Raw genomic sequence first — 26,898 nt, forward strand, 5'->3', positions numbered from 1 at the left:
GGAATTTTCATATTGGAAATAAAACGAATTCCCCCCTTTTGTGTCATGCCAACGGACGTAAGCCTCCTTCAGTGTCCCACATGTGCGTGATTGCGTGTGTTCCTGACATACTCACCTGGATCCTACACACCTGCCTTCAATCATCAGCTCACCTGTCATCCCTTAGCTTATCACATCTCCTGCTCTAAACTAGATTGTTGCTTCAGTTTCAGTGCTAGTTTAGCGATTTTCTTCTTTGTGACTTCTTATACCTCACCTTTCTGTGATTGTGTTTGCTCTGAACTGCAACATTAAGAACTAGAAAAAGTGCCCTTCTGGGCACAGGTCTCCACCAGGAGGATAGGAGTGTGTGTGATGTTTGGTAAAATGTTTAGGAGTAATATAATCATGTTTTGTGTGTGTGTGGGGGGGGGGGGGGGGGGGGGATGTGAAGCTATTGGTTGTGTTTGCACGCCCACACGGTGATAGGCAGACGGTCCCATCCAATCATCTACCAAGTATATTGAAAAAAAGGAACAGCCCCGTCATCGAATTTGCTTCCGCGATCCCAGATCCCAATAAGCTGTGAAACAATTTTGTGTAGCAAGCTTCTTGGATCTGGCAGCGTCAGGTTAGTGGGAATATGCATGCAGTTTCACCGCAATCGGACGTTGCGTTGTGTAGTTGTGGCGATTTGTACAAAACGGGTACAAAGCGGGCTACTTCTGAAAAGTTTAGAAGGCAATCATAGGCAATGAAGGTGGATTATGAGAAATCTAACAAACCTGTCTTGATCACATGACTATGGGGAGCATGTGTACCGATTTGCGTGAAATTTGGATAAAATCTGAAGGAGTAATATTAGAAAATGTGTTTTTCCTCCTGGTGGCGCTATAAAGAGCAGATGAGCAATTTAACGGAAAACACACGATGCACACACCTGGAAATTTCACTTGCCTTGTCAAGAAGTAGGAAATCAATAGAAACGAGTCACGGCTTATTTTTGTGGCAACAGAAAGAAGAAGCCCTGTGTCAGGTCACGTTGGTCGTATTAATTATAATGTGAAATTTTGCATCGTAGCTATACGAGCTGTGTGACGTCTCTTTTATACCTATGCACCCACGGTCAGCACCTCAGCATGCACTACTGCACCCTTCAGTCTGTTTTGTTTAAAGAGAAAGAGCAGGGAAATACTGTACGTTTTAAAAGTAACAGAATAATGTTTTGAGTACATTAATTGCAAAACCAACACGTTACATTGCTCGTTACAAGAAAAGAAAAAAAAGAGTACTCGCATTACTTTGTAACGTGCAACTTAGGCCCGATTCATACTAATATGCCAGTCGATATATCATCGATATATTTGCGGCGTGCAACGTGGAGTATTAAGTTAGGCATAAAGAGACAAAAATAAGTGCGCACCATGCTATTAGACAGGTTGACCTGGTCCACAGAGGTGGGCAGCAGATGAGTCCTTGGTGACACCAAAATTGTGGTATGGTGCTGATTTTCAAAAGACACATCACCTACTGCGCCTCTCATCCCACATCAGTGCATAACAAGTCCTGAAAATACCAAGCAAGCAGACCCTTCACTGCATGCCTCTCACAAGTGTGACTGTTGCGAAACACTCGCACGCACACACGCACGCATGCACGCACGCACAGAGGCTACTGGAATTCAAAAGGTGCACGGTTACTCACCAGCTGATGAAAGGCTTTTGATTAAGGGTTCTGAGTTCAGCTGATGTTAATGGAAGGTGGTGAAGAAAGATGTACACTGGACTGACTGTCCATAAAATAAACTTTCAGTAGATGCCACTTTAGGTTTTCTTAGTTCACTGCAACAATATCTGCAGCTGCTTACTGTAACTTGTCGTTATGTCTCCAGAAACACCAGATATACTTTTATTCATCTGAAGTAACCCTGGAGCAGAAAGATATGAGGCAATATAATGTATATTTATTTATTGTTTAGCCTTTGTGTTCTCTATTTCTGTGTGCTCCAGAGTTTCTGCCATACACATGGAGCTCCAGATTGGTCTACAGTTCCCTGCATTTGTGGCTGGAGGTGAGAAACGTCCTGTCTTTATTCACTTCAGCACTGGCTAATGCAATGTCATGGTGTTTGGTTGGCAGTTGGGGTAGTTTGAGGCAGGAGGGTAGGTTAGTGGGAGGGGTGATAACTTCATTATCTTCATATGTCCTTCATGCATTTTATGAAGTTAGGCCTTCAAGTCACTTGTGACATCATTCATACTGTTGCGTACCTTTGATGCGTTTTTCCACACGTTGTAATTCACAGCCGCAAAAAAAAGGACCCCCATAGCACGCCGAGCGGGAAGAAAAGTGTAGATGAAAGAGTGTCAAAAGGCAAAATAAACAGATTTCGGAGCTCTTTTATCAAGACATCAAAATGTCGCAGGCGATGAAACAACATGCCGCAGCTCACTTTAATTGACATATTGACAACCACGAGCTCATGGTGATGGTGGGGGGAATGGATGGAAAGAGCAGTTGAGAATGAAAGATAGATCAGCCTAAACTAACAACAATAATGGAATGAAGAAGGGCTTAATTTCGCCTGACAGACGGCGCTTTCATCAGATTGTGTGCCTTCAACTTCATCATGATTAATTATTAAATAAGGGGGCCTGCTCTTCAACTCTGGCCATCGTTTGATGCTTCCATAAATGTGTTTCTGCTGACAGATAGGGAGGTCCATTATTGGCCCGTGCATATTGATATAACAGTAAGGGAATACTGATACTCGGTTACCAACATGCAGTGGGAATGTTTTTTATAGATTTTAACACACAAAAGCGTATTTGATTACTATACTGAGTTAATCTAAAATCAATATCTAATTTGATTGCCTCATAACTAGCACAAAAACCAGAAAGTTAAAGTATACCTGTAGGAATTAAAACTAGCTTACTTTGCATTCAGTCCAGTAGCAACCACTGCACGCTACTGCATGCAATAGTAATGTATGATTATAGTGACAGCAATGGTGTTGCATCAACAGGCCTGACCTATTGCAACACATATATATGTAGCCTACATGAAGTGCTAGTTGCTTGGGGAATCATTTGGAGGTCCAGACGACCTACAGTAGCAGCTTCTTGGACCCAATTAGTTAGTGTATAATCCAAATACAGTTGTTTTAAACATCATAGCTGGCTATAGAAATTTGAGCCGGTAACAAGTTGTGAGCGAACATTTCGTGCATGGTTCAGGGCAGTCAGTGAAGGGCACAGATGTGTCTCACTCGGATCGCACTGCGACACAAATTTGTGGCGTTAGACTTGAGACACGCCACAGGCAAGTCGCGCTTCTAGTATTTAAAAAAATATCCTCCTAATCAATGCCCATTATAGTACTTCTAAATTGATCTAAATGTGTTCAGTTTACATAAAAGATCCCAGATCAGTACAATGGGGTTGCTTTTGTACAGAGCGAGCTCAACCAACATAATTATCAAACAAGGTGAAATAGCACGGATTGGCATTTCCGTACATACACGTGTAGAAAACCCACATTTGCATATTACACTGAAATCCTCCCCATAGACTGTGACGGAGGGGTGCCGTCGCTACCCAATACTGGTGAAAGCCCTCCGTCGTGGTAAAAATCAGACCAGTCTGAAGCGAGTGGTGCAACAGCACCCCCTATTTGTACATAGTAACATAGTCCCATAGTAACATAATCACATAAGGACAAAGCTGTTCCTTGGAGTGGTTGCACCACTCAAAAATAGTAATATGTACAGATTTTGGGGTTTTCTAGGCGTGTTGTACGGAATTGCCAATCCATGCTATTTCACCGTGTTTGGGTGAGATCAGGCTGAGAACATCCGTGAGAACATACTACTACAATACACAAACAAGGTTCTTTAGCAAGTAGCAAACACCTTAAAGTTATATATTCTACCATAGAAAGAGCTTTGGTGATAAAAATCCATCATGCAATACTGTATTTTCTAATTCTCTTTTCTAAAACCAAACAATAATAATACAGCGGGCCGTAACAGTTTTGCTGACTCTTTTGATGGCTGAGCAAGAGGGGTTTGGCAGCCTGTGGGACTGTGCGGTAGGTTCCCTGCAACAACAAGTGTCTGAGCTTTAGCGGGAGATGCGGACCATCATGTTCTCAACATAGTCTTGGAAACTGTAATGCTAGTCGCAGAATGGAGAAAATCATCCGTCAAGGGCTTCTGCCAGAAAAATGGGAGGGGAAGCCTCGGGGAGAGGCTCACCCGCGTGCGGTTAGGGTTAAAGGTAGGGTTAGTAATGTCGGATGTGTGGTTGCCGCAGTGGCTTACATATGCCCCTCCCACTAATATTGCCAGCCAATTACAATTTCAAGTCACACCTTAGATCATGTGTAAGTAATTCGGAGGGGATTTAACCCCCAAAATTCATGTTTTTGCGACAAATGGTTACATTTCTCGCATTTGCAGCGCCCCCTATGGATGAAAATGGAATTGCTTTTAGAACTTGGTTGATTGAACCACCCCGGACATGTGATTCAAATTTGGGATGGATTGGACATTCCATTCATGATTTATGGCATTCTTTGTGATATAGGCCCCTCCTACTAACTTCGGACGACGATTACGGCCGAACGATACGCACTCAAAATTCAATCAAAATTCCGCCGTTCCAGAGATCACGTGTACAGATTTTTGTGAGATTTGGACAAAATACGTAGGAGGAAAAGCAAAAAGTGTGTTTTGGACAAAATTCAAAATGGCGGAAAATCTATCATGGCGGAAATGGGCGTGGCATATTGGGAGATGCGTCATGACCCAAGGAATCCAGGGGAAATGGTATTTTGATTTTACGACCTACGGTTCAAGAGTTATAAGCAAAAAGGTAAAGTGGGCTGTTATAGCGCCACCATGAGGCCGACCGATAACATTATAGGTTAATTAATTTTAGTGATAATTATGAATTTATCCTCCAAGTTTTGTAACTATAGTGCTTACAGTCTCAGAGGAAATAATACTTGAATGTGATTTTTCGCATTTTCCCATTCAAGTCAATGGGGAAATTTTATTCACTAATAAATTCATATCAATTAAACTATACAACATTTCTCTTAGCAAAACACAAGCACACGATTCCCGATCAATTTGAGATATGGCTCAAGTGCGTACAGTCAAAACTGTGGGACTAGTAGTAGATGCGGCAAACTTTGTCTTACTCCAGTAAAATAATACGGAAAGTGTTACAGTTACTAGAGTCTGGTTGCCCTTTGGGCAACCACACTAGTGAAGCATAATGCTGGGATTGGCATCTCCTTTTCTTCCCGTTCCTTTGAACTGGGAGGCCTCAGTGTGCGGCCTGCGTCCTCTCAGCTCCTCGTGTTTGTTTGGGGCATAGCTGACATAGCTGCGGTCTCGTTAATGCTTTCCTCCACTCGCCGCATCTGGAGAACCTCCCGTGCACACCTCCTTAGCTGTCTCAAACACCTCACACTCTACTGTACACACGGATAGTGAATGAGCGCATATGCATGCATGCAGAAATGCGCACGCACGCACGCAAAATGTGTTGAGAAGATGTCTTGATAGGAGCCAGTCAGCGCACTCTATATAAACCATGCACCCCAGTGTAACTAACTTGTATCCAAGGACAAGCTGTCTGCTTACAAGTTCTGCTCTGCCACTGACACCCACTGGTGCCGGTAGGAGAGTGAAGAACTACAGTAGAATTATCAGATATAAACAACGGTTCTTGGACTGAGAGGTGGCAGTATTCAGCAAAGCTTCTGATCCGGGCTTAAATAGATTGCGTCGATAAGTCCAATTTGCAACCGTTGGTCACACAATAGCCCATTGTGTGTGGAGCTGGAGATGATCTAATCCTAGTGCTGACTTCAGATGTCCTAAGAGAGAGAGACGAGATGAAGAGGAAAGTAACATAGAGGAAACATTGTCATCCATCACTTTTGATGTGAAAACACATGATGGGGTTTGCCTTATCTGATTTCTCTCCCAAATTAGTATGGCCAAATGAAATGAAGCAGATCAAACAAGACGGAGGGCTGATTCTATTGGATTACACACCCACACTCCTTTTGTCACCGGAGTCACGGCTGGACTGGACCAGTTTCATTCAGTTGTGGTAAACCGGTCCAGCTGTTAGAAAGAACAGGGACATTACTACTACTGTATAGTTGTTGGAGTGGATGAAGTACACACATATCTCTCTCTCTCTCTCTCTTTCTTTTTCAACTTCAAGTTCAACTTAACAATAGATATATATAATATATATCATATGAAATGCTCCTTGTGCAAATATGGACACATTTGCAGCAGATATAAATAGCAGCAGATATAGAATCAGTCTCTTGAGAAACATCATACCACAGCAATAAATATCAAACATGTTAAAATTCATTGCCAGTGCAGCCACAATGGTGTGCAATCATAGTCACAAGTAATATTTCTTTCTTTTTGCATATAGCCAGCCATATAAAAAATGGTCTCTTTATTTTTTATTTAAAAAATGTACCCGTCCCTTTATCTGTCCGTCTCTCTATATCTGTGTACTACTCAGAGACAGACTTTTGAGGCATGAAGTGTGAAATAAACCTTGTAAAAGACAGTGCCTTATCGTTAGCAACGCTAAAGCCCTCCTCAAGTCGGTGAGTGTTCAGATGTATGCTATACATTCAAAGACAAAATAGATACTGCCTCATGCCATCCTCTATCCATGGCACAAAGAACCAGATACATTCTGAAATGCCACTCTGACTGTTGGACGAGCTAATCTATTCTATTTAATGTAGTTCAGAAGGGCCCCGGTTCTGCGCTGAAGACACAAGTCAGGATTAGTCCCCATATAGCAGTGGCAAGATGAAAGGAGATAAACCACTTAGCCTGGTCCTTGAACGTCTTTATATATTTATTTCCGTCAAGTCTCTCCCCAACGTTTGAAAATGGATTTAGTGGTGAAGACACTGAAGTCTCTGGAAGTTAATCTTTTTTTCCTCTCCTCTTTCTTTCAAATAAGTTGTGAATGGGGTTTTTTTGTGCAGTATTGAGTTTTATGAACTTTTGACAGTAACATAGTTTGTGGGGAGGGTTGACATACACTCTAACGATAGCCTGCATAAAATGTATGGTGGTAAAAAAAAAAAAAAAGGAAAATGACGATTACATAATGCCACTATTACCATGAATAAATAATTTGTAACATCAGCTGTAAATTATCTGTATTAATTGTGTATCTAATAAGGATCATCTACAACTTTCCTTCAGAATTTTGTCAAAAAGTGTCACAATGTCTCTGCCCGAAACTTTAAAGATTAATTTAAACGGATAAACCTGATAATTTAAACACAAACAAATAGTAATAAACAACCACACAAGGCTTTGTGTCGTGTCCATCTGCTCTTTGGTGTCTTCCCACTCCTCTCTTAACTCTCCAGACCCTGCACTCTGGTTTGAGTCCACCAAGGGGTGTCGACCCTGGGTCCTGGCCCCTGCACATCAAAGGCCCCTTATGGAGGATGTTAATATTTGCTCAGGTGCATCTGTCGGGTCTCCCTCTTTGCTCGGAGCATATAAATATATCAGAGGCCAAAGAGATGTATGGTCACGCAGTCCCTGTGTGTGTGTGTGTGTGTGTGTGTGTGTGTGTGTGTGTGTGTGTGCTGAGAACAGAGAAGGGGGAGAGTATAGATGAGAGAGTGTGCACTGTCACAAAATACACAGGCATGAGCACACACACAAACACACTCAGACCCCTCTATTCCATAGCCCCCTCCCCCCCCTCCCTTTCTTCTTTGTGGCCTTTTGACCAGAGACTGCCCTGCAGTCATAGGGGACATGGACAGGACAGCTGGGGACAACATGGAGCCCCGTCCCCGACCACAACTCCCGCCTGCCCTCCTGCGTCTTCCATCCCATGACCCCATGCATTGCCTTTGAACTTCTTTGGCCAGTAACACGCTCACACTCATTCAAACCGTGCATGGCCATTTCGAGACCTTCAAAAGAACCCCCTGAGAAGTTGCTGTTTACCCAACTGTGTAACAAATACAGACTCAGTGGTGAGATTAGATGCAGCATTCCTCAGTTTGTGGTCCACGGCACTAGACCTGCATTTCACAGCCCTGCTGATTCCATCATGGATTCGCTGATTACAGTGGCTTTCAAAAAATATATATAATAACTCAAGCCCCAATCTCAAGCTTTGCTTACTCTCTCGTCAGTTCGTATGTCAGATCGGCAGACAGCAACTTGGCTTGGCACGACCAGCTTGTTTACGCTCAGTTCTGTAAATAAGATCTAACCCATGGCCGCCCCCATCATCAGCCTACGCAGATAGACAGACATGGAATCTAGGAATTCCACCGCCACATCAAAGCAACCGGAGGCCGGTCAGCCCCACATCTGTGGAACAATCAGACTGAGAGATTGAAGTGTGTCGCAACCCCTCGCTGACAATAGGCAGACTGTTGAAGACCTGCAGAAGTGGTGCGCAGCACATAAACAAGCCCTGTCTGTCCCACATAGATGCCCATATTTCATGGTCGTAGCCAGATAAGAATAGAACTCTAGTATATATTTTGTACTGTAACATCAGCTTCAGCCTCTTCTGTGTCAATCCTCTCCAGTATGTTATAGAAATACAAGCTTGGTTTGATAATGAAAATCCACACAATGATAAAAATGTGAGATTAACTCAGAGCCTCATCTAAAGCACAGGAATTTAACCCTCTATTTCCATGAATGCCAGTGAAAGACTGTTCAGGATAAACATAAACTAGAGAATCTCTGAAGTGTCTAATTAATCATTGAAAGACACTCTGGGGGTGAGAGATGAGAGGGGGACAAAGATGGTGCTAATATTTTGTAGACTGTGGCTGGGTTCCAAACCACTCCCTATTCCTCAAATGCACTAAATAGGGGTTATACCATTTTGTAGTGGTGTCCGAATGTATAGTGAGCTTTATTGTACCTGCTGTACTGTATATTGTGGACTCATTCTATCCCTTTGTGGCATGAACATATATTTGTATTAACCTATTATATTCATTCATTCATCCATAAATTGTAAAATAACAATATTTGTATTGAATAGGGTATGTTATTTTAATAGCCTACAATGAGGACAACCTAGAGACAATCCATGGGAGGTGTATCTATCGCTCTAACAGCCAGCGCTCGATAGGCATTTTAACGGGAACTACCCATAGATCCGAAGTCCCGTTAGTCCGAACATGCACTGCTCCCGTGCTTGCGGTTAGGTTTAGGTTTGCTCCCGTGCTTGCGGTTAGGTTTAGGTTAGAGATAGGGATAGTAATTTCGGAACAATGAACCTTCTGACTAATGACACGGCACCCATTTTAACTACAACAATGACTTAATAGACAGCGCCCAGAGTAGTGTCTGAGATTGTTTTTTGTTTTTTTATGGGTTTTTTTGTGGCTTTCGCCTTTATTTTATATTTTTTTATGGAGGGACAGACAGTAGGCTGACAGGAAATGGGGAGAGATGGGGGGGTGACATGCAGTGAAGGTCGTCGGGATTGGGAGTCGAACCCGCGGCACACTGCCAGACTGGATTACCAGCCATGGTGCCTGGACCGCTGAGCCACGGCCCAGGCCGTGTCTGAGATTGTTTTTATTTTGTTGACTACTATAGTCCACTATCTGAATCCCACTTGCTGTATGTAGGCTAAATGATGTAGCCTAGTTCCGGTCGCCATGTTTGTTTGTTCCTATTTGCTGTGACAAGAGTTGTTTTGTAGAATAAATCACTGTACCTTTGACCGGGTGCCTGTGTTTTGTCCAACAGGCATTAGTCCGACACCCTACCCAAAACCCAAACCGTAAACCTAACCTCCCAGGATGGGGTTAGTTTTAACCTGCCATGCATGTCAGGAGCCACGAGTGAGTTAAGGTAATACTAGGCATTAAATTATTGTCCGCACTATACAAATACATAGTGCGGACATACATCCTGCAATACTGTATTTGCAAAACACTTTATCCAAAATGGTCTGTACGTGTACGTACATGTATGTTGAAAATGTCTTTCAGAGTGACCCTCCTATCTTTAAAACTCATCGTTTGACCGAGGCCATGTGTAGAAGGAAATGTCATTCTTTGATGGCATTTACGGTATTACCTGTGAACGCTGATAACACCACTGAACCCAATCAAACTGGATTGTTGAATTATACAATATTGATCACCAGGCCTTATCACTCAATTCCATGGCCTCCCTGCTCTTTCCAGACATCAGTTGGTTTAGTTTGTGACAAAATATCTCATGGCCAATGATTTATGGAGCTGGTTTAAACTGCATATACTGTAGACAGAATTATTAGCAATGGGGGAAAAAATTAACCGGTATGTCGAACGTAAAAATTGTTTCTCCAGTGTCTCTTCAGCCATTAATTAAATTACCACTCCCTCTGCAGCAACTACTGTATGTTTGATGTAATCAGCGTAAAAGTAGAATCCTATATTAAAATTGGCTAATGGGAGTGCAGGCGGGCGGACCAGACATAACCATACAACAAACATGATATGCCTATAAATTTGCATAACCATAATCGCTATCATCATGATCATAATCAATCCCCATATGCCCATATATAGGCATACTGTATATGGACATTACAAACCCAATAAACCCATAGGCAAATTAGGCACGTCACTATGACTCTGACATAAAAATAAACAAACCCAATACGCCTATAAATACATCTTATTAGAAACATCATGTTGGTGCAATTTTGAGGTCGGTCTCAAGTTTTTCCTGCAATTACTGCTCAAATCTACCACAACCTTCCTTTAATAGGCCCCATCTACTGTATGCATGCACTAATTTGCCCCTGCCTTTTAGAGGTGTTGGATTTCCACACAAATCTGACCCCCGCAATTGCATGAACGTAAATCGGGTGGAATTCAAAATCTACCACACATAACATATCTCCTCCCATTAAGTGCACTTTGCATTGACACACTTAAAATTACAATAAAATTACTCTGTGCACCTTATAGGTGCAGAATGCTACGACATGAGGCACAAAAGGTTTAGTAAATCAGGCCTTCAGAGTTGAATTAACACACTATACCCCAATTTAGGTGCTTTACAGCATGTTCATAGTAAACAGTAGTTTGCAACCTTTTCTAGATGGGGACCCAGTCAGACCTCCTATTAGTCCGACCTGTGCGAGTTACAAATCACCCGTGCTGCGGGTTACAAATCACCCGTGCTGTGGGTTACACCATGATTATTTAAATAATCAATCAATCGTGATTCGGCATGGATCGATGGAATCAACATAGTATATTTAACAACATTTTCAGGGTTTTAAGAAATACCATGCGTTTGTTTTATATTAATATACTGTATACAGTTAGGGCTGATTCATACTCCTATTTTACCGCTGTTTCGGCGCTGTAGTGCCGAAATGATTTCGGCTCGTTAGAAATTTTCAGTAGCATCGAAGAGCCGACTTTAGGACGGTACCCGCCCCCCCGAACCTCAAATTACGTCAAATTGTAGGCTCTACAGCGCCGAACCGACTTTTATTCGGCTCTAAAATAGGAGTATGAATCGGCCCTTAGTGTTTGCCAATTATTTGGGGGCCCAGAATCACTGGTGTACAAGATGGTGACATTTCCTTTCCACCATTGAGCTGTCCCTGTTTTAGCACAATCCTCAGCTGTTGCAGACCTTTAAGCCCTAACCACACCAAAGGGTCGCCATGCAACTCCTTGGGTCCAAACGGCTGCAAGGAGTTGCATGGTAACCCTTTGGTGTGGTTTGGGCCGTTGAATTCAACCAGCTGAATCACTTGGGACAACTTTGGACGACGTTCGTCAAAGAGCAACAAGACATATCACAGAGAAAGTAAATTACTTTTGTACATTCAATGCATTTACCAAAACTATGAGTATTTAAGATTTGAGTATAAAATGAACAGGGACCGGGTATAGGTGGTATTAGGGTATAAGGAGAAGTATAGGTGCTTAGTAGGCGAAGCCATGTCAGTTTTGGCCATTTTGACAGATTACTGTAGCAAATACAACTTTCATTTATTCAATTCAACATGAACAAACGAATGAAAAATTATTCGCCTCCCAGGCATTGCAGTTATTAGCATACTGTTAGTGTGGGGGTGGGTGGGGAAAGCTGAAATCATTAATCGAGGTGAAAACTGACCTGATGTCAGTGTTATCATCCTGATGCCTCACCATGGGAGAGACAAACATATTGAGTTGACTAGAATTCAAACAGACTCCCCAAAGGTAATTTCCAAAGTGAGGCGGCCATCTGTTCAGCAATATTGAGGTAATTAACTGTACATGAAAGAAGCCGATAAGCACACAACGGTGGAATCTATATGAATTATGAGAGAAATATATTGCAAATTGATAACGTGACTCAGGAAGCTGCAAAGCTGTATCATTATCTCATTATAACATACAAATTAATAAATTTAAATCTGACATTATGTGAGGGAATGTACGTTGTGTTGTTAAAAAAGGCATTAACTTTCATTATCTGTCTGCTTCTTTCAGCTTAATCCATTAAGACCCATGAGGCCGATTCTACAAAAATGTAGTCTAAACAGTTTTCTGAAAAAGGTATGTTTTTCATGTGGACCCCCAAAATTGTTGACCGCTGACCCCCCTATCTCAAAGTATTTGTTATATTAGTTTCAGGGACTTGTTTAAAATGTTCGCTTTGTATATATAAAATGTATATATTCAAAGATTTGCAGACATTTTCACAATTTTTAGAAAATTAGCTTGAAGATCTGCTATTTTTGAATAGCCAAAGTATCAAATATGGTTCAATTCTAAAGTGAGGAAGTGCCCGCTGGCCTACGTGGTCCGGACGCATGCCTATAGGCTCTGGCCTGACTGTCGCGTGTTCGAGTCCCGTTCATGATGACCTTTGCTGCATGTCTCGCCCCTTCTCTCTCTCACTTCCCTGTCAATCTCCACTTGAAACTATCAATAAAGGCAGAAAAGCCAAAAATATTAAATAATCAAAAAAAACTGTGAGAAAAAAAGTGAGACAGATGCTTTCCCAGTCTACTTTTATTTATTTTTTATCCCCTGATTTTTGTAACCCATTAATGGGCTAAAAGTCACCATGTCCATTTTACCATTCATAATAATATTAAACTAATGTACCCAAATAGCTCTCTCTGATTGAGGGGGACACTATGTAAGACCTGGTGTAGCAATGTACATTATTCTAATCCTCATGCCTAAAACCTAATTAGAGACAGTGGAAGAGGAGGTTGATGACAGTGATGATGAAGACGTGGAGGAGGAGACGAACAAGAAGAAGAAGATTAAAAATCACACCTGTGTGAAGTGAGGGGTGCTCTTATCATCATACATCATCATGACATGCTCAGACACATAATGTAAATTCTCCATTCTCCATTCATTGTCAATGGGAATTTAATGTTTGTGTCGGACAAAAGTACAGATTTGCTCAGACACATATGACACAAATTCTCCATTCATTGTCAATGGGAATTTAATGTTTGTGTAAGACAACAATCTAAACTAATAGCTGAATATAGGAGGGGCTAGCGCCCCTCAAAAAGAAGAGAAGAGAAGAGAAGACCCCAATAGTAGTGGGTGCAGATCAACGGCTACAGAACTTGCCAGAGCTTCTCAAGTGACCAGTCGTCATAAAACATAAATGACATCAAGTGTGAGTGACATTAATCTGACAAGAGGTCAATTTGAAACAAGACAGAGGTCAGATAGGAGCCCTCTAAAAAGCCCACCAGTATAACAAAAAAAGAAAGACTCGATCAGGAAAAACTTCACTGAAATATTGTATGTCACAAATGGTCTTCATCAAATATTCATCACATTCCTATATCCTTTCAGGATTTTATTCCGGCCTTGGTGGTAATAAATACATTAGTGTATAAAAGGAAATAAAACCAAATCTCAAGGGTGGGGGTTGGGGCGGGTGGGTGACTGTGAAGTCTCCCAAGCTCCACGCTGTTTGTACTTGGGAAGAATCAATTAAAAATGTACAGCTGCCACAGATCCATAATTCATATGCACATCTTTTTTTCAAACTGTCGATATGGCAACATATGTATGTACTGTATGTGTCAGCGTGATACATACTACATCAGTGGATGTTTAGGCTAAAGTAGCCGGCAGCAAATGGAATGAGTTATTGAATCAAGATTTGAGAGTTGAGATTGCCATTTTAATTATGTGTCTGTGTGTCCGTCTTGGAACATCTGACCTCTGAGAGAATAATGAGTGTGCCGTCACTCGAACACTTCCTCCAAATTCGTACCCCCCCCCCCCCCAACCCCCCCTTCAATCTCTCTACGGCTCTCTCTCTGACTCAAAATTCAAACTTGTGAGTTTGTTCAAGTGCTTGTGCAAGAACATAGATTATTGACCAGTGCTATTCTTTTTATTTTTTATCATTTCATCTTTAGCCTGCCTGCCTGCCTGTCTGTCTGCCAGTCAGGTACTGTAGCTTGGGTGAGATAGAGCCCTTCTGGCACCGTCAGAGAAATCATTGATCCTCTGATATGCAGCCTCTCTCCTTGTGCTTCTGATTATAGGATTCACAAGAAGTCCTACAAAGACGTGATTGAAGCGAGAGTCAAGTCAATCTGAGCTCACATTTATACACGCACGCACGCAGCCACGCACACACATCACATGTGGGTGTTTCGTCTTGGAACATCTAAGATTCTTCAAATGTGCTTTTAAAAAAAGTTTCTCTGCAACCACATCAGTGGGGGTGAAACTTATGGAAAGGCCTGCCAAAGCAGAACACACACACACACACACACACACACACACACACACACACACACACACACACACACACACACACACACACACACACACACACACACACACACACACACACACACACACACACACACACACACACACACACACACACACACACACACAGCTCGACCTCCATCTTTTCTTGTTCTCCTCATTGCGTTTTGTTATTAAAAAGCATCAATCAGTGTGATTGATGTGTGGTGTCAGTGGTGTCTACCGATGACATCTGTTCAGGGGAAAGTTATGTTTTCTTAATGGAGGATCAATGGAGGGAAGCTTATTCATTCTCAGGTGGAGTATATACAGTATACATAGTACATACTGTGTGTGTGTGTGTGTGTGTGTGTGTGTGTGTGTGTGTGTGTGTGTGTACGTGTGTGCGTGCGTGCATGCGTGCATGTGTGCATGCGTGCGTGTGTGTAAGGGTCCCTAGGGGACCTTCTCATTGAGAGATTTCACCCTTGAGGCAAAAAAAACCCTCTTTGGGTGAAGAATTTCATACCTTTAAAATTACAAGCTTTGAAATGTGAACGACTGATAGACAGCAGCTTTCAAGCAGAACAAATGCGTTCATTCAGCCGTGATGTCTTGCCACGTGAGGCTGGACTGCCATAACATGTCTTTGACTAAACTTGATGATAGTGAGTGTGTAAGCACATCGTTGCCCATCTGCTGTATAAATGCTCATTTCATCTCCAAAGTGCATTGCTTGTAAGATAAGATCAAAAATGTGTTGGCTTTACTCAAATCCTGCGCTGAAAGCATGGGGGTGGGAAAACAGGAGAACTACAGTAAGTGTACACAAGGCTGTACTCAAGGATCTGTTGTTATTCCATCAAGCTACCTCTAGAGGGCACATTCTGTCTCAGCCTTTCTGTTTGCAGCACAACACCAAACAACACTTAAATAGATGCACTGGAACAGTTAGCTGATAACAGTATTGTCAGGCCCTGCATGCCTGAAGTGCGGAGAAGTATAGGCTGAGTTCATAAAATCTATGCTTTTGTATCATTAGCAATCATTCTGAGAGTGAGAAATTCAAATAAATATAATTGTCCCCCAGAATTAGAGTGAAATGCATGTGTGTGCTGCGCGAAACCTCACCTGGTTATTACAACATGGGAAGGGAGGCGGGAGCCTAGCTTCTTTTCATACAGTTATTGGTGGTGAATTGGGTTGTCAATCACATTACACAGTGAATACCATGTATCCATTTGTAACTCTGAGTGTACAAATGTTACCAAATGGACGCACAAGGAGTCAATTTGTCAATAGAATAGAATAGTCCCCACTCCTTTGGGTGTTTTTGTCACACATGTACCTGTATATACAGTATATTATAAGCACATGTACCTGTATATACAGTATGAGTAAATTATAAGCACATAGGTGACACAGGAGTCAACCCACAGTGCCTAGTCCCTCCGTAGGAGGTGCCCGGCCAGGAGTCACCCCACAGTGCCTAGTCCCTCTGTAGGAGGTGCACGGCCAGGAGTCAACCCACAGTGCCTTGTCTCTCCACGCCCTGGATGGCCCGCCCAGTACCTAGTAGTTCTGGAGCAGCGGATTGTGTGTCCCTGGTTTTTCCCTAATGGGACTGATTGAGGGTAGCTACTGGTTTTTCCCTAATGGGACTGATCGAGGGTAGCTACTGGGACGTAAGTCGGGACTGGATCACCCCGGCTGGGTCACCCAAGTGAGGGGTATGATGTTGTGAGACCCGAAACCCAAGAGGACCTTGGGATACATCACTGAGCATACGTCCCAGGTGCATCCATGCAAAAAAAATGTTCTTAATAAATGTAATCTATGCATTACGTATTTGTATCTTTGGATAGTTGGATATTACTTGAAAGACAAATATTATACTTTTGACTTTTTACATTTCTAGGATTACTATGATATTCAAATATAGCGGCATTAGACGATCTACAAGGTCACATGTTGCAATGTTGCATTTGATATGTGGTATGCTGCGCACGTAGATCTACTATTTTCTGTATTATATTTATAATATTATATATTCTTTAATCTGCAATCCAGCAATGCATTGATATTAAAAAGAAATTTTACTTTGTAATTTGTACTTTTGAATATAAATGCTACAGTAATTGAGTCCAAATTCTGGGGTTGAGTGCTTTGTCCAGCACTGACGATACAGTTACAGTATAGTGGTAGATGGTTATACATAGTTATAGTGATGGTTATAGTTATAGTGTTATAGGTTTAGTATTTGACACATATAGTTTGGAGCTTATCATGGGCCTGCACCATAGAAGCCAACCCTGTCACCAAGTGGAACAAGTTGTGGATTTACACTCGCAATATATTATCAGAGAGACAGGGATGGGAGGAAAAGGTGCGAGGAAGAAATATTATGAGCCCTTTGACCTCCCAGGAAGTGATTTATGTCAATTGCAACGGGCAGTAAAGCTGAGTAAAGCATGAATTAGTTCACAGAGAGCCCTTTGCTCAGTTTAATTTCACACTAAAAGACCTGTGGTGGAAAGTAAGCAGTGTTCTAGTACTACAATGTTAAGGTACTTTTCATTTTTTTATAGTTTTACTTCTACTCCACTACATCTCAGAGGCAAATATTATACTTTTACTCCGCTACAATTATTTGAAAACTTTAGTTACTAACTTACTACTAGTTACTTTTTGATTATTTTATTGCAAAAACATATATATATTATATATATATTTGCATTGCTGTATTAAGTATTAAGGAAAACATGTGAGTACTTCTTCCATCACTGAATTTCACAGTATGAACCAAGGACAGTGAAGATGATGATAAGCAGCCCCCCCCCCCCCCCCCCCTCCCAGCTCATCATGTCCTTGAATAGGAAAAAGGACAGGCTGAGAATGGCTAACAAACAGAGAATTTGAGAAGCGCTACATCAAAGGAGCAGGGCCGCTACACAGCAGCTTACACCCTCCCACACTTTAGGCTATACAAACACCATCTTATTACATGTTCTCTGAAGTTTAGTACAATAACCTTAACTGACCCTCTGTACAGCAAACGTCTTAGTCAACTACAAGCAGGAGAAATTATGAGCCAACTAACACATTAAAGCTTCTTCAAAAGTTGTCTTATTAATGATGATTTCAAGGAATGGGATTTTTGCCTTTCTGAGGAAAAATGCAGTCAGTCTGTAAGGAACTCGCTCTCACGACACTCTACAAATGTAGCTTCTACAAGTGATTTTGCATGTCCTTTGATTTAAGTTGGGGGAGTAGAACTTCACAAATCACAATGTGATGGTCAATTACTGTTTTACAGGCTGCCATACATAGATCATGATTTCAGACCCCTCCGGTAGCGGATCAAGGGTTATTATTGTTGCTATTACAGTAGCTGCTATTATTGTTGTAATAATAGTCGTTACTATTGTTATTGTTTATGTTTGTTGCTCATATCTGTCTGTCTCTCCCTCCCTCTCTCTCTCTCTCCCTCCTGGCAGAAGGCAGCCCACCCTTAACGCTGGTTCGGCATGGGGTTTCTTCACGTTATAGTTTTTAAATTTATTTATCCTAACCGATTTCCACTACCGCCAAATTTGCCAAAATCACCAAAACTTGTTCAGGGTGAAATGTCTTGTTGTGATGTTACACAATAATAAAAAACGAATTGTATTGAGTTGAGTTACTAGAAGGAAATGTCCCAGTGCACTCAATCTAAAGTGTCAGTATTATAATCTTGAAGTGGTGCCAAGAGAAATGCAACAAGCACAGACAATGATGGCTTTTCTCACTGCTTTTCCTATGTTACCATTGGTGAAAGGAGAGAGTTGGTCAGGAGGGAGTGGAAATGAGTGAGAAAGGAAGAGACAGATTAACGTGAGAATGAAGGAGGAGTGTGTATCGCGTGTGTGTGTGTATCGCGTGTGTGTGTGTGTGTGTGTGTGTGTGTGTGTGTGTGTGTGTGTGTGTGTGTGTGTGTGTGTGTGTGTGTGCGTGCGTGCGTGCGTGCGTGCGTGCGTGCGTGCGTGCGCATGCATGTGGAAGTGGGAGGGACAGATGATGGATACAAGATGTGTGAGCAGAGAGGAGAGTCCTGAAGCAAGATGAAAGGGGTTTAGGAGTCAAATTGAGTTATTGGACTAAGACTTTAAGGAACATGATAATAACAGTAGAGATAGAAAAGGGCAACGGTCACTGTGATGTCATCAAAGGGGGATTAATGTGTGTTTTTCACGATAAAAGTCAAGGTGGAAAAGGATTCTAATCTGCTTCTGGATAGCTGGTATTTTAGTAACCGAGTGTAATTTTATTTCGGGACCAATTATGTTGGACATGAAAATAAACTCAAATTTGAGGTTGCTGTGGTTGAGGTGGGCACAAAAACTGACTGTTTTAAACTTTACCTTACATTCCACTGCCAACCAGAATCTACTACGTGGTTTGGTCAGAAGTGGTCACACCACATGTTGAAACCATTAAATGATGTCATGGTGGTACAATTTCCCACCAATGCCTGCATGTGTGAGAGGAAGTAATGTCATAAACTCAGCCTGAGCCCTCCAGATGGCACTTTGATAGACCGTGGAAGATAGCATCTAGTCCTAATGTACGTAGCCTGTGTGTGTGCGTGTGCATGTGCGTGTACGACGTGCAATCGTGCATGCAAATGTTCATACGGTATCTGGGATTCAAGCAAGTGTTGCGAAACAGGTTGGTCAACCTGATCAACAACATGTTGCTGGCCCTTCCTCGCCTTTATAAAATTAGTTTTTAATTATTAATTATTAGTTATTAATAGTCCTTACCCGTTCTGAATATATAACAGCAAATGATGTTCAGTGTGGGTAAGGCGATGTAATAGATCACATTACTGATAGTGGGGAATTGTTTATTTACAGATGATCTTGGGAAGTTGGGTTGGGCACAAAAGTAGGCTAATAGAGGTGGATGGATGGATGGATGGATGGATGGATGGATGGATGTTGCTGGGTGTCCAACCCAGGGGGGAAGGGGGGATTTCACAATAATAATAAATGTAGGCCTGTATAAATCAAACTTTTCTTTCGCAAGTAAATGCTGCAGTACAATCACCATTGATGTGTGATGTAAATGTGGTGGTAATATTCTGCATATAAATGAAGTTAGACGGTCCCTAACCGCTCAGCTAACCGTCTGCTGCCCATAGAGATCCATATAAGCTATTAAACTCGGAGGTTGGCTTTTTGGGCTTCAAATCAAGTTGTAGTTTGTGCTTTATCTAATCAGAGATAATTTTTTTGTGATTTAGGAATGTTTCGTTCCTGAGCAATTGAGCCAGCGTTGGTCATTGCATCTGTGATGAGTAGTTCCTTGAGGCTGTCCGTGCGGCGTAGCGTTGTGAGCACTCTAAGCAAGCACCTGTCTTTCTCTGTGCTAAGGAAGTGTACAGACAGCATAAGATCCATTTAGTGTAGATATTGTGTTATTATAGAGGCAATGCGTGTGACATCATCATCATACCAGGAAGTTATGCGGGAACGCCTACTGAGTGTCAAAAAAGTACTTTCTTTTTTCTTTTTTTTTCTTTATCCCACGCTTTTTGCAACCAGTGTCAATATTCTAATGTAATCCTGGGCACTACAATTCCTCTGCCAACCTGGGGGGCAGCGGACTGGCCTCAAGCTTCCTTCTATGCACGCCTCCCGCGCCCACAGCATAAAGGAAAGAGAGGCTGTGTGCAGCAATCAATGTTTTTTCCCCTCCCGCTCCACAGAGATTTGCACTGAGTGATCTGAAGTGGCACCCTGCTGCGCAAACCTGAGCGCTTTGACTCCACATAAAACCATTCAATCACAGAGCACCATGTTCTCCTAAAAAGTCCCTCATGAGATCATTACAGAGGATGAATAAACAGGCTTTAATGAGGAGAAACGGAGCCGTTTGCTCAGATTCAGAATGAGAGTTGTGGAAACCAGAGCTATACGGAGAAATATACGTATTAGTGTTGCCTCTCTAGTAGCTGCTGAACTCTCCCTCCAGTACAGATTACATAGTCATTTACTGAAACTGTTCTTTGCAATCTAAAACAAGAAAGGGGTGCTCAGCAGAGCTTATCTCTTAGCCTCTTTGCTACTGAAGTCATAATGATGCAGAATATCAGACATTATGTCACAAATAAAGTATATACCTGTACATAATTTTTATAAAAGGTTATTTCATGGACTGATGGTGGCATGGTGTGGCCTTTAGCATTGGAACAGAGATAAGCCATTTGCTCTTGGGAACCTGCCACTATTGTCAAATCCATCAGGACACTCATGGGCCCGACCCTACCAACATCAAACAAACCAAGGGGCCGATTACAAATGAGCCCCTACTCTCAGTTCTCTTAACGACTCCGGACCAAAAACAAAATTCTTCTCTCTCTCTGGAACATGGGAACTTGGGACATGGAACCTGACACTGCCATATTGACAGTTCCTTCTGTTATTGCACAGAGGAAAACACAGTTTGGATAATGATGCTATCCATCAAATAGAAACGGTAACAAGGGGCAGCCCCTATGCAAAGTGATACCGCTATGCTTTGAAGGCCCCATAATGCACCTGCTTGTTTCCACAACAAAACAAGAAGCAGCTCACATTTGTAAGCCAAATGGTTCTTTTCCCACTTTGACTTAATGGCTGGCACTTTGACTTGGCCTATGGCCATACTCAAGTCATTAGACTAGTATTTCAATCTTTAAAAAGATAAAAGAAGGGGGGAAAAGAGAACATGTTAACAATCCACATTATACATTTAGGAGGGGATATAATATACATGGGCAACTGGCGGCTCGGGGGCCACATGCAGCCCTCGCCTTCACTTAATGTGGCCCGCAGCCATATACTGATATATTATTAATTTCAGCTGTTACAATTCCAAACATGCAAACATAACCCGCTTTAATTACTTAGTCAGTATTAGTGGCTTAGTAGAATTAAAATTGTAGTTTTTTTTATGTCCAATGTATTTGTATTTAAGTTCATAAAGTTAACATAGCTAAATGCTTTTGAAAATAAATACAATGTTACTTTTCGGGATTCCAATTCAGAAAAAATAAAAAAGGCGGATCTACAAGATCTGCTATTTTTGCTACTAAGTAGGGCAAGCAGTGACAAAGTAGGGCATTCATTTACGAAAAAAGTTACAATAATTACGGAGATAAGAGGTTTCTTTCCAGCAGTATAATGCAATGTGGCCCTCTGGAGTGAGTGTGCAAATATAGTGGCTGTGGCTCTCTCCATCACTCTACACACACTACTCTCAGACATTTAAATCACTACAATTGTTTTGTTTTGTTTTAAAATTGCTATTTCATAAGTATGTATAGGCTATAAGAGAGTGGGATTATTGGGTTTTGACTCCTCGACATGAGAAAATTGGGGGAAAAATAACGAAAGATGACCAATATAATAACAATAGAAATACTGTAGGGTACTTTGTTAGGTGCTGTCCATTGGTCCTACCTGTAAATATTATCCCAGTGAGGTATAGGTAGGAAATCTACTCATCTTTCAGCTTATAGACTGCACAATGTGGATAAAAAAGCAACAAACATTCTGACAAACACTGACATCTTGAAGGTTCCATCAGAATGCGGTTAGTGATTGATTGGATGTGCCGGAGAGAGGGGGAACGCTAGTTTTATTTCATTCTCTCTAAATTGCATGTGTGCGGCATGTCGAGTGAAAGAATATGAGTTCTCCCTGTCCCCAACCAGAGCCATAGAGTAAGACAGAGTTACGACAACTCCGTTCACCTCATGGGGCCAGTCCAATAATTTTATTCCATTTGCGAATAGTGACAAAGGTCTATGGGCTTTACAGTGACAAAAGAGTTACATGAACCACGTGCCCGCGCTGTTTTCTTCCCCCTCAATGTGGTAACTCTGTCTTACTCTATGGCACTGTCCCCATCTTGATAAGATTCCTTTTTAACACATTTGACAAAGAGGACAATTCACTATAAAAGGAACAGTATTTACAAATCTTCATATAATTGCTGTGTAGCACACGTGAGTCATCTATGACATCAGTCATCTATGATATATCTATGACGTGTGACTCCAAATTTGGCCACATCAGTGCGTCCACATCAGTCCGTCTCTAGCCTTGGAGAGAGACAGTGAAATGTTGACTGACCGCCCTCTGCAGTTCTCCAGTTAAATACAGTAAGACCAAATTAATGGCATGAGGACAGTAATATCTATTTCTATCAAACCCGAACAATGCACCTGTAACGAAGACTCTCGCTTCCACCACTGCGGCGGGTCCTGACTCCTAACCTAATCAGCAATACAGCCTTGAGCTATTTTATAGCACCATTGTCCACAGCACAGACCAAGATGTCAGTAAACCGGTGCATGCATGCCATGTATGTGTTCTCTCGCGTCCCACACAGAATTAATGCATTGACTCGAGGCAGAGTGGAGAGCCGACTGTCCACGGCGTTGTTCAAACAGCTGTCGGTTGTGTCCATGGGTTCAGCTTCCAGCCGTCATATTTCCTCCAACAACAATTCGTCTCAGAGACCCCTCGATACATCACTTTTCATCCCACTCCCCATCAAGATGGAAGCCTTGGCGGATTGCGGCGTGGGGGCTGAGTTGACGCAACCTCTGGACAAAAGTAAAGTACTGAAAATCCTGAACTCGTTCTACAAGAGGAAAGAGATGAAGAAGCTGGCATCAGACCAGGGTCTCGACGCTCGTCTGTTCCACCAGGCTTTCATCAGTTTCAAGAATTATGTTTTGGAGATGACGTTGCTCCCCACTGAGCTACACATAATTCTGAACGATATCTGCTGCGGAGCGGGTCACATAGATGACATATATCCATATTTCATGCGTCACGCCAAACAGATCTTCCCCATGTTGGATTGCATCGATGACCTGAGAAAAATGTCGGACCTAAGAGTTCCCGCCAACTGGTACCCAGAGACCCGTGCCATCCAGAGAAAAGTGATTTTCCACGCTGGTCCCACGAACAGTGGCAAAACCTACCATGCCATTCAACGTTACCTGGCTGCTAAGAGTGGGGTCTACTGTGGCCCACTAAAACTACTGGCTCATGAGATCTTCCAGAAGAGCAACAAAGTGGGCGTGCCTTGTGACTTAGTGACTGGAGAGGAAAGGACATGTGTTGACCCGGAAGGCAGAGCAGCTGAGCATGTGGCGTGCACGATTGAGATGTGTAGCGTCACCATGCCATATGAGGTGGCTGTAATCGATGAGATTCAGATGATCAGGGATCCCTCCAGAGGCTGGGCCTGGACGAGAGCACTGTTGGGTTTGTGTGCAGAGGAGATCCATGTGTGCGGGGAACCTGCTGCCATTAACATGGTCAGAGAGCTGATGTTCGCCACAGGGGAGGAGATGGAGGTTAATACCTACAAGCGTTTAACTCCATTCTCAATCTTGGACCATGCTGTGGAATCACTGGACAACCTCAGACCAGGAGACTGTATCGTCTGCTTCAGTAAAAATGACATCTATTCAATCAGCAGAGAGATAGAGGTCAGAGGACTAGAATGTGCTGTAATCTATGGAAGCCTACCACCAGGCACCAAGCTGTCCCAGGCCAAGAAGTTCAATGACCCTGATGACCCGTGCAAGATCCTGGTTGCAACAGATGCCATTGGCATGGGCCTCAACCTGAGTATAAAGCGCATCATCTTCAACAGTTTGTTGAAGCCCAATGTTAATGAGAAGGGAGAAAAGCATATGGAAAAAATCAGCACGTCACAGGCTTTGCAGATCGCTGGACGCGCAGGCAGGTTCTCCTCCAAATTTAAAGAAGGAGAGGCAACAACAATGCACAAAGAGGATCTGCCTGTCCTGAAGGAAATCCTCAGCCACACTGTGGACACCATAGAGACTGCAGGCCTCCATCCCACCGCTGAACAAATAGAGATGTTTGCCTATCATCTGCCTGATGCAACACTCTCCAACCTTATAGACATATTTGTCAGCCTCTCTCAGGTGGATGGTCTCTACTTTGTGTGTAACATTGACGATTTCAAGTTTCTGGCCGACATGATTCAGCATATCCCACTTGATCTGAGGTCACGCTATGTGTTTTGTACAGCACCGATCAACAAGAAACAGCCCTTTATATGCTCGTCTTTCCTAAAGTTCGCCCGTCAGTTCAGTCGAGATGAGCCCTTGACATTTGACTGGGTCTGTCGACATGTCCGCTGGCCTCTGTCTCCGCCCCAAAACATCAAAGACCTAGGCCACCTAGAGGCTGTTCATGATGTACTAGACCTTTACCTCTGGTTGAGCTATCGCTTCATGGACATGTTCCCGGACACCGCCTTGGTTCGGGACATCCAACATGAACTTGATGACATCATCCAACAGGGAGTTCTTAACATCACGCGCCTCATCCGAGCCCCTGAGCCAGCACAGACACAGCGCAGACACGGAAGAGCGCCACCTGGCAGCAAGCACTCGGCTGACAGGGGTCAAATGGTACATGGAGTAGAGCGAGTGTCAGGAGAGATGACTGGCAGTTCTCTCGCCAGTCGCCTGACTGTTGACCTCTGATTTGCTAAGACAGCTGCAGAGGGTGTGGTCTAAAGAAAACAGCATCTCACAGGCATAATTCGGCGATCAGAACGCACAGAACGCACCGATTTCGATACATGGGGGTCCAGTATCTGCCGATACAGAGTACCGATCCGATACCCCCCACAAAGAAACGTAATAACCTATTAAGCTGTATGCCTCACTGTGTGGAGTCTGGAATCATTATTTTGTGTAAGGCAACATCAAGGCTTGACTTAAACTTAAATTACTTTCCCAACTTTGTAAAACAAAATGTAACAAACACAGATATAAATGCACTGAATTATTTATTAAATAACTGTGCAACAATTAGACCAGGTTAATGTGTGCGCAGGCTAGCCTGGCTGCATTCTACATGTTATACTGTCAATACTACACTGCTGTGTCACAGAGGAGGTAGAGTTGTTTTCATACTGTAATTACACATAATTATCGGATCGAATCGGATCGGATAATGGATCGGCCACCGATCCGATACCCGATCTAGAATTTTAGCCTGGATCGGCGCCGATCTCCGATACGAGTATCGGATCGGTGCATCCCTACTTTCAGGCTAGTGTGTCACTGACTTTGGTGTGTCCTCCACAGAGCTGCGGAGAGACGGATACTGTCAGCCTTGTTTTGTTTTGGTTCAACCAAATGTCCACTGCACACTTTCAGGTCATTGTCATCACTCATCACGCACGCACGCACACACAGTGCACAAGACATTTGGCATTTATGAATTGCATTTCACTCCATATATTATCTTCTAGGGTCAGTCACAAAAAAACATGGAACTGTTTTTATTGTGAACTGAAAACCTGAAAATAAAACAAATAACTCTATAATTTAATTTAGAAAACGTGTAGGCCTATCTCCAGGGTTACTTGCTATGTCATCATCATCCCATATGACAGACGCGTCTTAGAATAACCCAGTAACTAAGAATATAGTATCATATACTGTATATGTATCAGTAGTCAGCTGCCTGTTCGGACATTTGAAACACCAATTGCAATATGTATGTCAGTAAAGGATTAGTCGGCTGTGCCATGCAGAAATTCTCCCAAATGGGAACATAAATGGGGTGTAACCACATGAAACACTAGACTGCCGTCTCAGTAGAAGCCATATCACAGCTCTGCCACTGCCAGTAAAGGATTCTTGGCCATTTACCACATAATACACAGTAAGATCCTGGGCATTCATTTATCCATTGTGACTCTGATAGTGTAGAATGTAACCAAATGGACCAGTAAGGGCCCATTTGGTTACATATGTTATGTACACTCTCAGAGTTAAATGAACACAGGAGGATTTGACTGTGTCTGTGTCCCCTGTTTTCCAGTCCCATGTACGTGCAGCTTAAAAGCCTAGGAACATTAAAGGGGCTGACCACCTGTCTCAGTCCCCTCTCTCAGGGCTGAACGAGACCACAGGGACATCCTCCTCCTCCAGCACGCCACCTGCTACTGCTACCTTCCGTTTAATGTCAGGCAACTCTTTTTAAATGCTCCATAATGGTACTTTGTAAGAACGCCCAG

General features: G+C 42.6%; 1 pseudogene across 1 annotated transcript in view; it reads left to right on the forward strand.

Moving 5' to 3' along the window:
- LOC310858257 (ATP-dependent RNA helicase SUPV3L1, mitochondrial-like) overlaps positions 1 to 25,409 on the forward strand; it is a 43,862-nt pseudogene extending 18,453 nt beyond the window's left edge. Inside the window, exons 2-4 of the transcript in view lie at positions 1,989 to 2,050; positions 3,219 to 3,303; positions 23,206 to 25,409. The product of the transcript in view is annotated as an ATP-dependent RNA helicase SUPV3L1, mitochondrial-like (transcript). The remainder of the gene's footprint in view (positions 1 to 1,988; positions 2,051 to 3,218; positions 3,304 to 23,205) is intronic.
- Positions 25,410 to 26,898: the final 1,489 nt, after the last annotated feature.

The sequence above is a fragment of the Protomyctophum parallelum genome, assembly GCF_964188405.1.
Source record: "Protomyctophum parallelum genome assembly, chromosome: 5".
In the NCBI taxonomy this organism is placed as follows: domain Eukaryota; kingdom Metazoa; phylum Chordata; class Actinopteri; order Myctophiformes; family Myctophidae; genus Protomyctophum; species Protomyctophum parallelum.